General features: G+C 40.3%; 2 long non-coding RNA genes across 5 annotated transcripts; one reads left to right on the plus strand and one right to left on the minus strand.

The window, feature by feature from the left end:
• The first annotated feature begins 452 nt into the window (after positions 1–452).
• On the plus strand, positions 453–12284 carry LOC121856109. 4 transcript variants are annotated; one of them, XR_006086895.1, is made up of 7 exons: positions 453–597; positions 677–723; positions 1326–1409; positions 1654–1707; positions 4807–4893; positions 6070–6179; positions 12145–12284. It is a non-coding gene; the product is annotated as an uncharacterized LOC121856109 (long non-coding RNA). The 4 variants fall into 4 exon arrangements; XR_006086893.1 differs by having other exon boundaries at positions 455–597; positions 677–732; XR_006086894.1 differs by having other exon boundaries at positions 454–723.
• On the minus strand, positions 3546–4871 carry LOC121856110. Its single transcript, XR_006086896.1, has 3 exons — positions 4775–4871; positions 4162–4254; positions 3546–3607 (listed from the first exon to the last, which is right to left on the minus strand). It is a non-coding gene; the product is annotated as an uncharacterized LOC121856110 (long non-coding RNA).
• Positions 12285–13176: the final 892 nt, after the last annotated feature.

A 13176-nucleotide genomic window follows, 5' to 3' on the forward strand; every position in this document is an offset into this window, starting at 1 on the left:
AAGGCTCTCTCTCTCTTACACCACCATAATCCCTGCACACTTATCATTCATAGTAAAACACAAATGAGTCCTCACAATACAATATTACAGCAATACAAACCAATTTTCTTCGGAATATTTTTCGATGCTGTGTTTGCATGGAGGAGGGCATGGCACACCACACCCTTCTTCCCAACCACACACACTTCCTCCTAACCACTCCCTCTTCCTCCCATCCACACACCCAAAAGGTTGGGTGGATGGGAAGGGAGTTGGGATGGGTTGGAGGGGAGGTGGTGTAGGAGGAGGGTTGGGTGGGAGGGAGGGGGGGTGGGAGGGAGGGAGGGTGGGGGTGTTTGGGAGGGAGTGTTGGGTATAAGGAAAGGTGTGAGAGAGGGTGAGTGTATGGATGGGAGTGAGGGTGTGTGTGGGGGAGGTCCTCCCATACACACACCCTCACTCCCATCCATACACTCACCCTCTCTCACACACCCAACCTCCCACCTTTAGTGTGTGTGGATGGGACTAAGGTTTTCTCATTTCTTTCAGATTGTGCGCCTCCGAGGTGAACGTCTGACTGAAGTGAACGTGTGGCTGGTCGAGAACTCCTCCAAACAGGTAAAGTACTTATGACAATATATAATGTCTATCTGCAAGTATTTATGAATGTTATGTTTTAAAGTTTTTTGTATTCCAGGTTTGTTTGTGTGGCTGACTGGACCTACTACAAGGTGCTTCTTGGAGGTAATAAAGGTAAAGTTTTTCAAGTTATAGTTGATAGCACTAACAGCACCGTAGTTAGACGTAGAATGCACAGTAGTAACTCCGCCTTGTTCAGTCGAACATGCCGGTCCCAAGCCCAGATAAAGGAAGAGGGCTACTGCAGTGTTGTATCTACCATCGCCACCTAACAAACTTACATTATAAATTGTTCTGAAAAAGGTAATATGTTCTGTCAGAAACAGAAAAAAATTACATATGTACTATGTTTTTACATCTTTGTAGATAGGTAATACGAAATAAAGAATTGAATATACAGTATATTTTTTATTTTCATATGTATACACTACACATTTATTGCAATATACAATAACAGTCCAGAAGCTGATACAGAAATACAAAATATCCTTGGTCATATAGCCTGGTTTTATACCTGCACTGTCTAGGTACAGTATATATCAATTTACTGGCCATTCCTGCAGTCTTATGTTCTTAAACCTACATTACCAAATATTAGCAGAAGAAAATCAGAAAACTTGTAATGATTGGCAACATCACTAGATATCTTTCTCCCATGTCCCGCGAAATCACATTACAGTACCACTACCATTATTATTTCTCGGCAGATACATCAGTGATGGTGAGGCCGTCACATTACCAGCGGTTGTGGATTTCTCAATTCAACCTTTATATTGCAGACTCCACATAAGGTGAGTTTATTTCACTAGACCTTAAGGTTTTATAAAGTATCTTGTCAGGTTTTGGTCCTACACAAAATTTAGCTTTAGATAATAATGGAAGTCTTGTACTTTGTGAATAATTTTGGCCAGGCACAGTACAGATATATTTCTAAATTTATCCAAGTTACCAAGTCTTTAGGGGGCCGGGTGGGGGGAGGGGGGTTCATAAGTTGTTTATTACAATTTTACAAGATTTTTTCTTCTATATTTTCAGGTAAAACACTTCCATTCAGCAATTGGTGTGCAGTGTCCAGATTGTCAACATTTAGTAAGTAAAATTCTTACTGTACTTTACTTTCATTTACTGTATATATACAATATTTTCAAATTAATAGTATGTATGCAATCAAAAATGTTCCTTACGGTCATGGCCGATGAATTTCAAAATGAACGCGAGACGTCCGTTCTCTCGGTAAGGTTGTCAAAATCCTTTGTCCGAGGCGTCTGACTTAAATGCATTATTTGTGCCATCTGTGGGTATCTAGTAGTTTTGATTACATGTACCCAATAGGGCATCACATGGGCATTAGTTTGTAACAGTTGTACGTACAATGAATGGCACTTTAATGTCAATTGGTGATAATTATATGTAATTAATGTATATATCATGTTCTAAGTTACCCAGAAGCCATCATGTGGGTGTATCCAAGTTGATCACTTTAGTTCATGTTTCAGGTATAGTTTACAGTTCTACTGTACTTGTGGTTTATTTAGATCATTATCATTCAACTTCGGAATATGAAACGTAAAGTTCATTCAATATTTATTTATTTTGTTATACACAGACATTGTAGGAGTACAAACCATTACAAACACCTCCCAGTGCAAGTGCCTCTACCAGTGCAAGTGCCTCTACCACTACAAATGCCTCCCCCGGTACAAACGCCTCCCCCGGTACAAACGCCTCCCCCGGTACAAACGCCTCCCCCGGTACAAACGCCTCCCCCGGTACAAACGCCTCCCCCGGTACAAACGCCATCCCTCAAGCCACCAGATGCCTCCCCACACTGAACAATTACCTATTACACTTAATTTTACAAACCACTAAGAAATGGATCCGTGCAAGATATTCAAACCTCTCACAATCCGTTTGATTGATGTCCGTGTATCTCGTTGTACACCTTGCTGATACTTCACCTGTGGACGAAAAATATATTAGAAAAAGGAAATTTTTTGCAACCACAACAAAACTGTGACTACCACGATAGTTAATAATGCTACTGTACATAAAGTATCTTGCTATTTTTAATACTTTGTGGCTTTAATCGAGATTCACTCCTACAGTCTTGAATGCATTAGTACAGTACTTTAAATATCTTCTCAAGTTTTGCTAAATTATAACAAAAATATTTCGGTAATACTTAACTTTCACATTACACTATTCTTACAGTAGTGTACAGAACACCAATTCTGTTCTTTCTTAGTAAGGTGGTAGTCAAGGTGTGGGATGCTGGACAGTAGTGGTGGTCACCTTGTTGTGTCTGGTCCATCTATCTTGTACACCAACCACCTGCAACATGATTATATTTGTTTTTAGATACTCTACATCTGAATTAATTAAGCTATTTTATATCACAACCAATACACAATATTGAGGTTAACTTGTACTGTATGTTCTTAAATGCACTATTTTAAGTAATATATCAAGTTTTGCTAAATTATATAAAAAAGGTTTCAGTAATACTTAACTTTTACATTACAGTACACTATTCTTAACACTAGTGTACAGAACACCAATTCTGTTCTTTCTTAGTAAGGTGGTAGTCCTCAAGGTGTGGGATGCTAGACAGTCGTGGTCACCTTGTTGTGTCTGGTCCATCTATCTTGTACACCAACCACCTGCAACATGATTATATTTGTTTTTAGATACTCTACATCTGAATTAATTAAGCTATTTTATATCACAACCAATACACAATATTGAGGTTAACTTGTACTGTATGTTCTTAAATGCACTATTTTAAGTAATACATCAAGTTTTGCTAAATTATATAAAAAAGGTTTCAGTAATACTTAACTTTTACATTACAGTACATTATTCTTAACAGTAGTGTACAGAACACCAATTCTGTTCTTTCTCAGTAAGGTGGTAGTCCTCAAGGTGTGGGATGCTAGACAGTCGTGGTCACCTTGTTGTGTCTGGTCCATCTATCTTGTACACCAACCACCTGCAACATGGTTTGGATTTAGATCAATCTTAATTAGCCTTAATGTATTAATACCAATACACAACATTTACTCCAGAATTTCTTGGAATCTAAACTTGCATTCTTATATATATATGTGATATATCCGTACACTCAAACACCCTCCTATATCACCTTACACAGGAGCATTGTCCTTCTCACTTTTGGCTGCAGCAGTCTTCATCTAGGCATCATCCCCCACATGCCTTCATAGTACATGCTATTTTTTGCATCACATTTTTAACATGCACACCATTCACCATTGCTTGAGCACACCACCATCCATGCATGCATGAGCGCCCCCACTGTACGAGCTCCCTTCCACTATACGAGGCCCCCACCCCCACTGTACGAGGCGCCCCCCCCCATTGTACGAGCGCCCCTCCACTGTACGAGCGCCCCTCCACTGTACGAGCGCCCCTCCACCGCCCAATGCTCCTCCTTTCCAACCCTTCACACAAAGTAAGTCCCTCCTCTTGAGTCTTACTTCCAGTAGTTTTTGGGGATGGCCATACTAAGATACACAAGTAATTTACCTAAGAAGGCTTAAGTAACATGCTGGGTGTTACATCTTGCTCAAGGTGTCGGTCACTTCCTCTACATTGGCATTCACGTACGTCAGCTGTCACCTGCAACATGTTTAAAGTTGTAATTTATGTACACTGAAGATTAAACATACAATTTCCATCTACCACCAGACTACATGTACTTATACTGTCCCTAATTGTTTATTTAAATACCTTATCTACAAAAGATCTTATTTTAAGTTGCATTAGTGTTTTAGTTTTCTTGATACCTCAACAACTAACATTTACCACAACAATAGTATAGCCAATCATAACAAGCCTTCATCACCAATACTGCTACACTACTAAATCTCTCCACACTGCTTCATACACAACACACTGAATCCTCCCTCCCTTCCTCCCACCCCTCAAGCCCCCTTAGGTATTCCCCTTGACAACTTGGTCACATTTAGCTTGAATGAAAAACTTTACCAACACACCTGCTCACCCCATATGCCAACACACAAGCCATATTGTCCCCCCCCACCCTAATTACAACAAGCCACACCCACACAATGTTTAATGATTTCACAAGTCCCACAAGCTTCCCTTGCCTAAATAAAACTCGGTAAGTTGACTTTACCTGTTCTGGCATTTTAAGCTATTTCTCCTTAGGTTCAGTATGATGTTACTTCTGGCCAGCTTAACCTGAGGAGAAAGTCAGTACAGTACACGATTAGATTTTGAAAAGGAAACTGCAAAGTACGCAAGCTATTGATTTTTAACAATTTAAACAAGTGAAATTTTTTCTAGCTTAACTTTCTGAATTCATGATCAGTTAACTTGTGGCAAATTTTAAGTTACATTCTTTAATATATTTCTTATCCAATATATAAACTATATAATAGGGAACTTAATATTAATTTGGGTTAGTCTAGATTAGTTACATTTAATCTATGTTAGGCTGATTAGGTTAGTTAATTTGTTAGTTAAAACCCACCTACTAACAACCAACTTTACTTACTATTAATCACTTTACTACTACTAATGCTCACTAATACTGCAACTAATTGGCATTTAGTCCTGTACATTTTTATAGCACTTTATTAAGCTTTCCCAAATCTCTACAGCTAATCTTAATTTGACTCCCAGCTCAGTTTATCTAGACAGTCCACACAGCTCTCCAGAGCCCGTTGTAAAATTGCAGTTTCGTCGAATATGCCCTCGTAGTTTAGAAATTCGTTTATCCTGTGTATTTTGGGTCGATTCAATGAAAAGGAGATCTATGGGGATGGTTAAAAGTCAGGTGTGTACCGGCCGAAACTGCAATAATACCGAGCCCTCCAACACACACACACAGTCCTCCAACACACACACACAGTCCTCCAACACACACACACACACACACACACACTCCTCCAAAACACACACAGTCCTCCAAAACACTCACACACACACAGACCTCCAAAACACTCACTCACACACACACAGTCCTCCAACACACACACAGTCAGTCACACAGTCAGTCTCACACACACACACACACTTCTCCAGAGCCCTCCAACACACACACAGTCCTCCAGAGCCCTCCAACATTCACAGTCAGCCAGGTCCCACACACACACCCTCCACTGCCCAGTGTAGGAGCACAGTGTTGAGTGGTTTATGGGCTGACCATAATAGCTAAGATAATATATAACTAACTTAACTGATGAGGCTGAAGTAACATGCTGGGTGTTAAGTCTTGCTCAAGGTTCTGTCACTTCTCCATTGGCCTTCAAGTACACCAGCTGTCACCTGCAACATGCTTAAAGTTGTAATTTACGTAGAATGAAAATTAAACTTGCAACTTCCATCTACCACTACACCACGTGTACTCACAGTCCCCAACTGTTTACATAAACCATTACCTCCACACTAAAACTATAGCATTTTTAGATCTCATGGTGTTGTCCCGACCTCCGTAAAGTGTCATTAATGCAAGAACGAATGTAAGTGTCGTCAAGACCAACACATGTGGTAACTCCAACGAGAACCAGGCCAATAAGGTAAGAAATAAGGGATTCCAACATATGGCGAGAGTCGGTTAGATTAGGTCCGGTTTATGTTTTTATAGGGTTTTTTTTTTTTGCATTTTTCATTCGCCGAGCCAATATTTTTTTCGGGAAACACCACCAAAAAAATCTATTAAAAAACGACCAATTTCCGACGGAAATGGAGGTCATAACCGATCTAAACACAAATACGCTAATATTATTTTGTTTTACTTTCTAATTGTTGTGTGCACATACAAATGGACCTTTTTCACCAGGAGACAACCAAGGAACCTCCAGGTTACGTTACGTTGTTAGGTTAGTTATGGTGCTTTTTGGTTGTTGACCAATGGGTTTTTCCGATTGTAAAATCCATGGTTGTCCACTTTTAAAAAATTACCAGGAACCTTAATGTTACGGGAATTAATATATACTGTATTCTGAAACGTCTAGCCCTCTAGCCAAGCCTAGCCTAGCCTAGCCCAGCCCCGCCCAGCTCCCTACCTCACCTTACCTTGCCCGGCTCTCTACCTCGCCTCGCCTCGCCTCGCCCCTTCCCTCGCCTCGCCCGGCTCCCTACCTCACCAAGCCCGGCTCCCTACCTCACCTCACCCGGCTCCCTACCTCCACCTCGCCTCGCCCGGCTCCTACACTCACCCAGCCCTACACTCACCCGGCTCCCTACCTCCCCCCCCCTTGACTCGCTCCATCCCCTCGCCTCCTTGGCTCCCTCCTTGCCTCGCCTCCTTACCCAGACCGGCTGGCTCGCTCACTCCTCCTCCCCTTCCTTCGCTTCGTCCCGTCGTCCGTCCCGTCCGTCCCTCCCCGACTCCCCTCCTTCGCCTCACCCCCGCCCGCCCTTCCCTCGCCTGGCTCCCCTACCTCACCTCACCAAGCCCAGCTCTCACCTCACCCGGCTCCCCACCTCAGCTCCCCCCCCGCCCAGCTCGCTCCATCCCTCGCCTCGCCCGCTCCCTCCCCTTGCCTCGCCTCGCCTTACCCAGACAAGCTGGCTGGCTCCTCCCTCCTCCCTCTCCCCTCCCTCCCTCCCCTCCCTCCTCCTTCGTCCCCTCCCTCCCCTTCCTTCATCCCTCCCCAGACTCCCCCTCGCCCCCGCCCTCACCCGCCCCGCCCGGCTCCCCTGCCTCCCCACCTTACCCGCTCCCCTACCTCACCTCGCCTCCTTACACTTGCTCCTTCCCTCGCCCTTCCCTCGCCTCCTTGGCTCCCCTACCTCTTAAGCCCGACCCTACTCCCTCCTTTGGCTCCCTACCTCCCTCACCCAGCTCTCCTCTCGCCCCTACCTCCACCTCCTTGGCTCCCTCACTTCACCCAGCTCCCTCCTCGCCTCACCCCTTGGCTCCTCTCCCTCCACCCCACGCTCCTCCCTCCGCCTCCCCCGCCCAGCTCCTCCCTCCCCTCCGCCTCACCCACCCGGCTCCTCCTCCTCGCCTCACTCCCACCCAGCTCCCTCCCTCCCTCCCTCGCCTCACCCCGCCCGGCTCCCTCCCTCGCCACACCCCGCCCGGCTCCCTCCCTCGCCACACCCCGCCTCGCCCCGCCCGGCTAGAACCCTTAATAAATTGTTTCAACTCCCAGAAATCGTAGCTAAAGAGTAAGCAAAGAACTAGCCAGTAAAAATACATCTTGATTCCGCCAAAAATACTTCTATTTGTGTTAAATCTAGTGAATGCGGCGCAGTTGTCAATGGTGAATACAGTGGTGGTGATGAACTGCGCAGTTGTTGAGTTATGACCACCCGGCTCCCCCATAAGTGTGTTGGGCTTCGAAGCAAGAAATAAAAAATAAATAAAACGGTAATCTAACCCAATCTGGTCATTGTACTCACTTACTGGTTAATTATTACCTAAATACTGATGAACGGTTTACGCTCGTTACTCACTACCGGCTCATAGTTTAGGCTCGTTTGTCATGACTCATTTGGCGGTATATTTGACTAAAACATTAAGAAATTACTGGTTAGACGTTAGAGAGCCACTTAATATAATACTAATGTATTTGTTTAAGCTGCACAGTAGGTACCATGGGCCTTAGAGCCCAGTGAAACGACCCTATGAGGCAATTGAACTGTAACAACCGGCCGGCAAGTTTTTCACTTAAATCAGCATTTATTACGCCATAATTAAGTATATTAAACACTACCCAAAAGAATAACCATTTCTCTTGGCCATTTGGACTGTAGGCAGTCGGGCAAAAAATGTACACGTATATAAAGGAGACTAGAGGAGCGGCGCTTACCTGCCTGTCAGCTGCAGTCAGTGAGTGGCGAGTGGTCGGTGAGGAAAGGGACGAAGGCCAGTTAGTCGAGGCCTTATATGTCAAGGTTCACAGTGACGTCACCAAGCTTCACTGAACCATTTTTTTTGCTTCATTGAATCATTTTTTTGCTTCATTGAAGCATTTGAAGCTTCGAACTTGTATATACGTTAAAATACGTAAAAACGTCAAATTTGTGGCCCGATTTAACTTTTCATTAACTTTAAGGGAATAATACAACGAAAACAGTGTCCCAGAAGGAAAAGAAAAGCAAAAACAAAGCAAAACGGCTCTGTGAGCGGCAGTTTTTGGAGTAACTATTATATTTAATCACAGAAAACGGAGCAGATATTTAATCATAGAAAACGGAGGAGGAGTAACTATTATATTTAATCACAAAATGGAGGGGTAACTATTATATTTAATCACAAAATGGAGGGGTAACTATTATATTTAATCACAAAATGGAGGGGTAACTATTATATTTAATCACACACAACGGAGCAGGAGTAACTATTATATTTAATCAGTGTTCAGTCACAGCCAATATAATAAATATTGACCTCATAGATAATTGTTCTATTAAATTTGTTTATATCTTGACAGTCTTGGTCTGTCCTTCACTGTCGACAACAGTATTGAAGTAGTTGGGTTGGTTGGTGATATAGAGATGAACCATTAGCTCTGAGGGTGCAGTACCAGGCCGGTCTCAGTCAGGCCAAGTTATTCTATTTCATGTTTTCTTGGGCCTTTATATGTTAGGGGAGTCCCTCCATGACCCTTGTGTCACTAGAAGGATGATCCCCATCTTTTTTGTTTCTAGTTTTTATTGTGGGTTTTTATTATAGTTTTGGTAATATTGGATATTTTTGTTATTTCTCCTTTATTTCTGCATATATTTCTTTTTTTATTTATTTATTTAGTTTATTTTGTATTTCCTAATTACTAGTTAAAAATAAATAAAAATTTACCAATTGTTCACTCAATTATTTAAATAAATTGTATAAGGATTTAATATTTAAGAGAGAGTCACTTTGGTAAGGGAAACTATGTTAAGTCTTGTTAAGTTTATTTTACTCTCTCCTCTTGGTCACAGATCGTCTTGTTACTTCACACTCTAGTGCCTCTTGAGTTATTCTAAAGGTATAAACTATATTTACTGTGTTATTACCGTACATATGGTGGTCCTCAGTCCACATTCCTGCCACTAGGGTCCAGGTACAGGGTGTATTAATATACCTTCTCAGTGGAAACTTTTCTTTTTTTACACACACTGTACTGTACGTCGCCGCTCTTCAGTGACTACATCACAACACATTCACGTAAATAGTTCTCAGTTAAATCAGTCGTTGTAAACAAGGAAATAAATAACTTTCTCCTATTATAACTGACTTTTAACTCACCCTGTTAAAGCTACATTTATTAACATCAGTTGTAACATTAATGAGGGACATCTGTACTGTACTGTACTGTACATCAGTTGTAACATTAATGAGAGACATCTGTACTGTACTATTCTGTACTGTGCTATACTGTACTGTACATCAGTTGTAGCATTAATGAGAGACATCTGTACTGTACTGTACTGTACATCAGTTGTAGCATTAATGAGAGACATCTGTACTGTACTGTACTGTACATCAGTTGTAGCATTAATGAGAGACATCTGTACTGTACATCAGTTGTAGTATTAGTGATGGACATCTATACTGTACTGTACATCAGTTGTAGCATTAATGAGAGACATCTGTACTGTACATCAGTTGTAGTATTAGTGATGGACATCTATACTGTACTGTACATCAGTTGTAGCATTAATGAGAGACATCTGTACTGTACATCAGTTGTAGTATTAATGATGGACATCTGTACTGTACTGTACATCAGATGTACCATTAATAATGGCATTACAGCTACATTTATTTCTATAAATTGAAGGGTAAAGTCTACATATCTCCCTTAATATTGATCTAATTGATCTGAAATTAATTATGAGCAAAGAAACCTTAGCTTAAAGTGCCACTTTGTTCAGTGTTCTTATGAATGCAGCAGATGAGAGCTAACAGGCATTAGTCGATCCACAGTTTACCATGATGAGGTGTATCAAGTGAAACAAGTATATGGAGCAAGTAACAACATCACTACATTATAAGATGTTGTAACTGATAGACTAAGGTTAGGATATAAGTACCTCTGGCAGTATGTTCCTCAAGCAGATGTGAACAACACTATATGAAGTGTGTGGCCAGACATATGGCCACACACTCCAAAACTACATCCTTGACTGTGTGAAGATAGAACCTGAATATTAACCCCCAAGTGCAGTACAGAACAGTACAGTATAATATGGATCAGCACAGAACAGAACAGTACAGTACAGAACAGTACAGTATAATATGGATCAGTACAGAACAGAAAAGTCCAGTCCAGTACAGAACAGTACAGTACAGTACAGAACAGTACAGAACAGAACAGAACAGAACAGTACAGTACAGAACAGTCCAGTACAGTACAGTACAGTACAGTACAGTACAGTACAGTACAGTAGTCCCTCATTAATACTACAACTGACATACAGTACAATACAGTACAGTACAATACTGTATAATATAGATCAGTACAGTACAGGGTTAAAGCTTCACATATAACAAAGACAATGTTGAATCTTGGTCAAACAAACACTAAAACAGTCACAAGGAAAGTGATCTGGACAATAAATACTGACTCCAGTTTACTGTATACACAATGTAATAAACTAGTGACCCAAATTTATATAAAACACTCGTCTCTATGAGTTATTGGCAGTCACCTTCAACCCTTGCCATCATGTTATTTAATAATATTCTATCTAGAATCATTTCCAGCAATAATTACGGTCATAAAACAGTAAATTATCATAAATATTACCTTGGCTCCTCCCCGGGCGTCGTCCAGACCAATCTAACATTTGGCTCTCAACTCAAAATATAAACCAGTCATGGAATCTTCTGCTCATTAAATTCCATAAATACAAAACCTATTATTTTACTGCTTCTTTACTCGTAATGAATTTTAGGGCAATTACAGCAATATTAATTCAAGATATCCACATACAGTATCTGAAGACCAGCCATTACTGTACACATGTTCTACAATATTGAGGTTAAAATAAAATATTCAGCAATAGTTTAAATACTTATATCTCATTCTGTAAGATATTAATGTTTGTGGCACATCATGGCCAAACATAAAGTGTATACAGGCAGTCCCTGAGTTACGACCGTCCGACTTACCATCACCCGCACTTATGAACGGGATCACATTCACTGCAATTTTTTTTAATTAAAATCCCAATTTTTTCATTAGTTTATAATTATATATTGTTTAACATCACTTTAGTTACATTATTTTTTATATATGGGCTATTATTGTTGTTTTGTATGGGCTTTAACCTAACCTAAACTATGGGTCCAGGAACTTATTCCTGTTGTAAGTTGGGGACAGCCTGTATTAACATAAAACTATATATTCATGTCCACAAAATTAATTCCATTCTTGTAGCAATCATTTTAAAAAAACCATTGTTAGATAAACACAAGCCAGTACTATTAGGAAAAGTTGTATATAAGAACAGCAAATATCTAAATACTATATGCTAATTTCAACAAGTCTTCTGCTTGACATGATTTAAAAACAAATTTTAACCCAGAGTTTGACATTTCAGCATTGGCTACTTTAAGAAAATGACTGCCCAAGGATTAATTTATATATAACCAAGAAGAGTTACCTAACTAAGGTACAAGATGCTAACTGAACAATATATTAAACATGATATTATATACAGTTAAGAGGTTCATCTGCCCCATAACACCAGGTACTATATATGAACCCTAACCATTATTTACCAGACAATGGTACCATATATCTGTAAGTGATGAAATAATATATTTAAAACATAAATCAAAACTACCAATCATTTTAGTCAAGATAAAATATCAAAATATCTCGTCAGAGTTGAGCAAAACTTATCAAATATTTACGTACAATTTCAACAGAGATTGAAGAGTTTCCGTGAGATAGTGACAACACCTTGACTATAACAAATGGTCTACCACCACTGTACTACTTTACCAAGATGATTTACTACCCGTGTTAATGTACGTACTTGTGACAAAACTTACGTCACGTGTAAATAAAGACAGACGTACACAGTTGACACAACTACTGATGCACAAATTATAGTAAATGAGAGTTCATCAATGTTCAACACAACTTATCCAGTAAAGATGAAATTTTAAGCACAAAGATGATAAGTTTAACCTTTGCTTACTACTGAACTGTAAACAACATTATTATTATGAGTGATATTTAACCAACACCAAATGTCTACACTAAGGCCATGGTAGAAGAAATTTACATCTTGAGAGCAGATAATTATAACTTGTGCTTAATATCTATAAAAGTGGCATTTGTCACTTGTCTTTATTTCTGCTACATTCATAGAGTTTGTTCAAGTGGTTTTATATTGATGTATATCACTGTATTCAAGTTTATGTGGCACATTTACCTTCTGTTAAAGTCATTCAAACATTTATTGAATTCTGTTTTTTTCATGCACAAGTTTATGACGTTTGAGATGACCCTTGCGTGAGAAACATTTCCCACATTCCTCACATTCAAACTTCTTTATACCATTGTGTACAAGAATGTGATTCATGAGAATACCCTTCCGGGAGAAACATTTCCCACATTCCTC

This window comes from Homarus americanus, unplaced genomic scaffold, assembly GCF_018991925.1.
Source record: "Homarus americanus isolate GMGI-L3 unplaced genomic scaffold, GMGI_Hamer_2.0 scaffold41822, whole genome shotgun sequence".
Lineage (NCBI taxonomy): Eukaryota > Metazoa > Arthropoda > Malacostraca > Decapoda > Nephropidae > Homarus > Homarus americanus.